Genomic DNA, 6126 nt, shown 5'->3' with positions numbered 1-6126 from the left:
ATAGACTGGTATCCACCATGAAGCAGGTTTTCAGCCTTTCTCCTCTCCTCATCTTGAACTGGGAGCAGAGGGTACTGCAGTGCTGGAAGCAACCAGTGGATAGACGTGTCGTGTGGCACCAGTGGCCTCTACTGGCTGTTCAGAATTAGGAGTAGCAATCTGGAAATGGAAAAGGCATGCAACAGGTAAAACACGTGCTACCTCTTATCTGAAATTCCAGCATATACATCCTCTCACTGCAACTGCTGTCGTCCTAAGGACTGTTGTTCTAATGATTGGTGATCCTTACAAATGGATGGGACACAGAGGATGAGGAGAAACTATAGGGTATGTGGCAATGGCATACTGTTCCTTAATATACCCTAATCCATCAGAATTGATCCTGTTATAGCCACTTCTTTCCAAAATTCATCATTGTTTTACAAGATGCCATTAAAGAAATGCTCAAATCTCATATTAGGCTTATAGAAGTAGATTAAATGCTAAGTAAATATTTGATTTTATAGGAATTCTCAGGACAGTTCTTGGCACTATTGATAATTTTCAGTATCTCTAATGCAGAGAATGAAAGAGCTGTCTGTGTTAATTGCATCTGTTATTTTAATTGTACTTCTCAACTGGGACCCATTTTTATGCCAAAAATGACAAAAGAACTATGAGTTCTTGCTTGAAATGTAAGAAATTTATTACTTTTCCAGACTCTTGAAAGGAATCCAATCTAGCAATCCTTAGAAATGCCAAAACAAAGGTTTTATTTTAAAGTTACAGAAAAATTGAGTAAATTAATGTACATTCTGTTGTTTTTAATCCCACAAGTATTTGAAATAGAGAAGCTGATGCTTTTCCTAATCAGCTGCAGCTCAGTCAAGAATACGGCTTCAGTGGTTATCTTTTCAGACAGCATTCTTAACCGGTCTTGCCCAGTATTCTTCAATCCTCAGCTGCAAAAGCTGTGGGAGCAAATCAGCAGTGCTCAGACAAAGCTTTTGCATGACATCTTTACAAGTCTACAGGGGAATGCTGCTCTTCTAACATTCTTTAGACATCTCAATGTGTGGGAAGCAGACACTTAGTTTTTAACGTGGATGCTGATGCCACAAGGCAGGCAAGCCGGACTCCCAAGATGCATACTGCTGCTTTTCTGCAATATGCAAGGAAGATCCCATTCCTTCCCAAGCCATCATATAGAATGTACGTGCGCACGCCTGTCTACGTGTTTGCATCTGTCTGACATTAGTCCATAGTAACTTTGAGGTACTGATTAAAATGATTTCTATACTGCACTAGAATTTTCCTTTGAGGGGACGCTGTCAGTATAATCAGGTTCTGACTAAAGCAAGTGCTAGTTAATGCTTCTGGATATAATAAGAAAAAACTAATTTTTCCAGCTTATTTACCTAGCGTAATGTATTGTCAGCATTGTGTGTATTGGCAGTTTCCCCTTTCACTTGTATTAATATTTCTCCCCCTATGTTAAAGAACTTAATTATCTAAAAAGAAAAGAATGTGCCTGCACAAATGTTGCTACGGGAAATGGGAGCAGCAGCAGCAGACGCATTATCCATTTAACTAAAGAGATATAAAATGAAATTAAAGAGAAGCCATTGAGTATTCTTGGTTGCTCCAATTGCACAAAGCTTATTTATATGTGTATATAAAGTCATTATTAGTCAGTGGTTGATTAAGAACATGGCAAGCCAGAAATAAGATATTTCTGCTAATTTTGCTATATTCAGTCCTGAAATTCCAGATGCTTTAATGGGACTTTGCAGGAGCAGGCTGTCTGCAGGACAGTCATGCTAATCCTTACACAGGACCTACCTATGTGTGATACAAATCCTGGTTTTGTTCTTGTGTTTGCTGTATACCTGTACTTACTGAGAGAGGAGCTGAAAGCATAAGTCCAGCGGAATTAAATCGTTATTGTTATTTTTTAACATAGCTGTTGGTATTTAAAATTGTTCTGTGAAAATAATAATGGTGTGTGTTAATACAAATTATCTATTATTGGAGGTAGTTTATTGGTATTTTCTTCCTTTGTGGACAAAAACCTGTCAAAGCATGTACTTGTGTTGGTACATTCTGGATGTGCCTTTAGATAGAGGAATTGCCCTTATCTAGCTGGATTTAAGAAAGTAAGCCAAAGCATATTTAAGAGAGAACAAATAAACCTTTTGTTCTGAAGGATAATTCCTTTTAACTAATGTGACCTTCTTGTGGTATTCCACAACTATTGCTACTTCTGCAATAGGAAACTTTATGAAGTATCTTAGATTTCATTGTCTTGTTATCCTGGATAAAAATAATAGTGTTAATAATAATATGCTTTTTCTTGCCCAACAAATGCCAGTTTGATTCCTGAAATATGTCATATTATGTTTATGTCACCATCTGTTACATTACCTGCTGTTAGAGAATTATCAGTAATAAATGTCAATAGTAGTGGTATAAGGTTACTTAGGAATTTTAACCATGTCCTCCAAAAACTTCAAATAATTCAATGAATTTAGAGGCAAAACTTAGTAAAGTTTAAATATATACTGTATTTTACTAGATGACAAATGCACAAGTCTAGCTACCTTTCCCCTAAAATTTATGCAAAGATATATATATTTAAGAAATAAAAGGCATACCGTTTTCATGGAGGTTTTAATAAGTACCAATATAAGATGTGCTGTAAGCATCTTAAGATACTGAAAGCTGAACACCCTGGGTGAATTCCGTGACCCTGCAGGAAATTTGTGTGGGACTGTGCAATCATTTTTAAGAGGATTGAAGGTGATGCCTTTGTGCATTTTGTACAGTAGGAATTTAATTCACATGATGGCTGGCATGTGTTACTTGATTACGTAAGAAAGAAAATAAAAGCACCTTTTAATGCTCTTGGGCCCTAATTCTTCCTAGGCTTCCCTGGGAGATTGTATAGATTGCAGTATGCTAGTTGAAAACACTGGGTTTATGCAGCATTAGGCAAATTTTACAGAAAGAGCAGGTGGTATTTCATATAGTGCAAGATTTTTTTATTTGTTTTTAATTTCCTGTACCTTTAGTATTTCTTTCCGGTATGTGTTTTGAAGACCTCTGCATTTTTAATAGTTGGACATTTCCAAAGCTAAATATAATGCCTTTACTATCTCCTGATCTGTTTTCCATTTGATTTTAGAAATCAAACTCCTAATATGAGCTAAGTCAAAGGATTTCTATGCATAGACATGCATTATGAAGAACTATGTGTATATATATCATTATTTGTATTGTCAGTTGGACAAATTCTGTTGTCTTTGTATGTTTTCATTGACCCTTGTGCCAGGTAAACTCCAGCTTCATCAAGTTTATTTGTAGTCAGGACAAAGGATAAAAGGATTTGAATATTCAGGAGGGCTTTTCTTCTTTTATGTTACCAGAAAGTAAACCATGAAATATCTGTTACATATCTTAAATATAGTTATGTGTGCATCATTTTAAAAACCATTAGTGTTTATAACCATTTCAACTTTTCCTTTTGTTCATATGTACATTGTAGTGATTATTTCTGTATTATAGGCTGCTGAGCATTTAAAATGTAGATAGAATGATTATGCTGCAATTTAACTACAAACTTGTATTTCTTTGAAGTGCTCTACCAAAATGAAAAGTCTTGAATTCTTATGAATGTAAAAATGCTTATATTTAAAAATACGGTGCTTGGTTTTTTTTCATTTTTCCAACAGAAATGTAATCAGCAATATTTTTAGTTACCTTAGTTCCAAATTGTGATGGAAATAACATTGCTCTTCATTTACTGTAAAATGTGCTTCATGGGATAACAATTGGGCATTTGTTCTATATTTTTTAAATAAATCTGAATCACTTGTATGTACTTTATGCAACAGCTCTAACTTCAACCACCACTATAGTTTTAGTAAATACTAAAATAAGACTGTGAGTTTATAATCATTAGTGTGTCAGATATGTAATGTCATGATAGTATACAAATCATAACTAATTTAAAATAAATAACATGATAACTCATATACATTTTACACAGGGAAAAAAACAACTATGGTTTATGTTTAAATCTTTTCTTTTTTCCAGTGGTCTGCAGATGGGGATAGTAGCAGCATTTGTTGCTTGAGTTGCTTCCAAGCACTCAAGAAGTCACTGAAATAGAGAATAACATCCTTTGATTTGGGCATTTTGTTTTACAGTGCCAAACCAGAGATGATGTTAGGTTTGATTTCCAGAGGGAATGAATAGCCCTTGGTGCTTATGGTGCTCAACTTCCTGAAGCACCAAGCCTTGTCCTGGCAGCGTCCAGCCTCAGAGTTGGATGGATAAACTCGCCATTGTCTTCTTTTTCCTTTTCTTGAAAAAAAATGCAAACCAAAAGAAAAGACAAACTTCCTCAAATTTGAATAGTCCTGTGGGTATATCAGGAAAATAAAAGCATGAGTCTGGGCAATGGATAACAATAGCCTTGACACTGAGAACCACATTCCCAGGACAAGCTTAATCTGGTGTACTGTTTTTAAATACATTTTGGTAGTCATCTTTGTTCACTGTTGCTAAGACTGGGGGGTGGGGGTATGATGTTAGATGCACTCCAACTCTTTTACAGAATTCCTTATAAAGTTTTCAAATTATTAATAATAACCGCATTGTACTTACAGATGTACTAAGAGTGATCTTGAAAATCTTGGACCCATGAAGCAGTGGGAATATGGCCACTGATTTAAGTGAGGACAAGAGTCATTCTGCAAGTATCGCTTTTAAAGCATTGACCTGAAAAGATGTATTTAAGCTATCAGTTTTCTCATATAGAGAACTGTAGTCAGTATATGTGGGTTTACATTAGTTTTTCTGATGTTTATAAATGAAAATGTAACTAGTTTTTCATGCATATCCATTTGAAACTAGGAAACATTAAAAAATCTCTTTCTTCATTGTGTGTCTACTTAGGAAAAGGGTACATGTCAGCTTAAATATGTCTTAAAATTATTGCAGTCTGAGTGTTATTTCCAAGTGCTGTTACCATATTTTCCAAAATATACTAATATGCAGCCTACCCTGTGTATGGAAACGAAAAGAGAAATTTGACCTAGGAAGGCACATAAGAATTGCAACTAGTAGTTTTGCAGGCAATACAAAAAAAAAATCCCCACTTTTTATCAGAAGCAAGAGCTATAAATATTTGCAACACAAGTTTGCAGTTTATATTACACATCTTTTCTGTATTATCCCTGAGAATCATTTCCTTTAAAACAAAGCCTGATAACCTTTTAGAATGTAATACTTAGTATTCTAACCGTTTAAAGGGGGAAATAATCTTAGATTTTTAAAACATCCTGTAGCAACAAAAATAAGATTTTCCTTAGTCTGTTACAGGTAACGGATTAAATGTTTAGGATGTGCTGATGTATACTGAGGTCCTTGTGTAAAACCCATTAAAAGTTCTAGGCAGAATTGTAATATGGCTGTAGAATGAAAAAGAGGTCATGAAATTTCCTCATATTGCTTTGCACGTGGGCCCCACTGTCTGCTTTACCACTGACCAGATGGACTGAGATGAAGTCTTGGAGCAGGCTCAAGCAAGCAGGTTTCTGAACTCTGCATGTGATGTATTTATGAGGGCAGGGGAGCATTAGGTTTATAACTTTTTTTTTTAATGGATGAAGACAATACTTAGATTTCCTTAAGGTCTATAAATGCTCTATCCTCACGCCTGCTATGCCCCTGGTGCTGTGGCCAAGGACGCTGTTCCCCATTTACTTTATCCTGACTCGCACTAAGCAGTGGTCTTGTCCACCACAGGGTCTGCCTGTGACCTCTAACAGCCATTATTTTTCCTCCTCACAGTCCAGTGTCTTCATCTTGCCCTACACCTACCTTTGTGACTCCTCCAGTCATATCTCCCCATCTCTTTTCCTCCGAGGAAACCCTCAGATTTCAAGAAACGGCTTTTTTACAGCTCAGTGTTGGCATAAACATCCACACTGCAAAGGTCAAGTTTATCATGTTCATCTCCTAGCAGTGATGAGACGCCTGCACCTTTTCAGGGTGTTTCACAGAAGTTTCAGTCATACAGAAGGACTGTGTCATGGACTACAGAGCCCCAGAGAGCAACACATAGCTACTTGCTCTGTTTTT

The sequence above is a fragment of the Phaenicophaeus curvirostris genome, chromosome 4, assembly GCF_032191515.1.
Source record: "Phaenicophaeus curvirostris isolate KB17595 chromosome 4, BPBGC_Pcur_1.0, whole genome shotgun sequence".
Taxonomy (NCBI): domain Eukaryota; kingdom Metazoa; phylum Chordata; class Aves; order Cuculiformes; family Cuculidae; genus Phaenicophaeus; species Phaenicophaeus curvirostris.
This window is presented reverse-complemented; position numbering follows the sequence as displayed.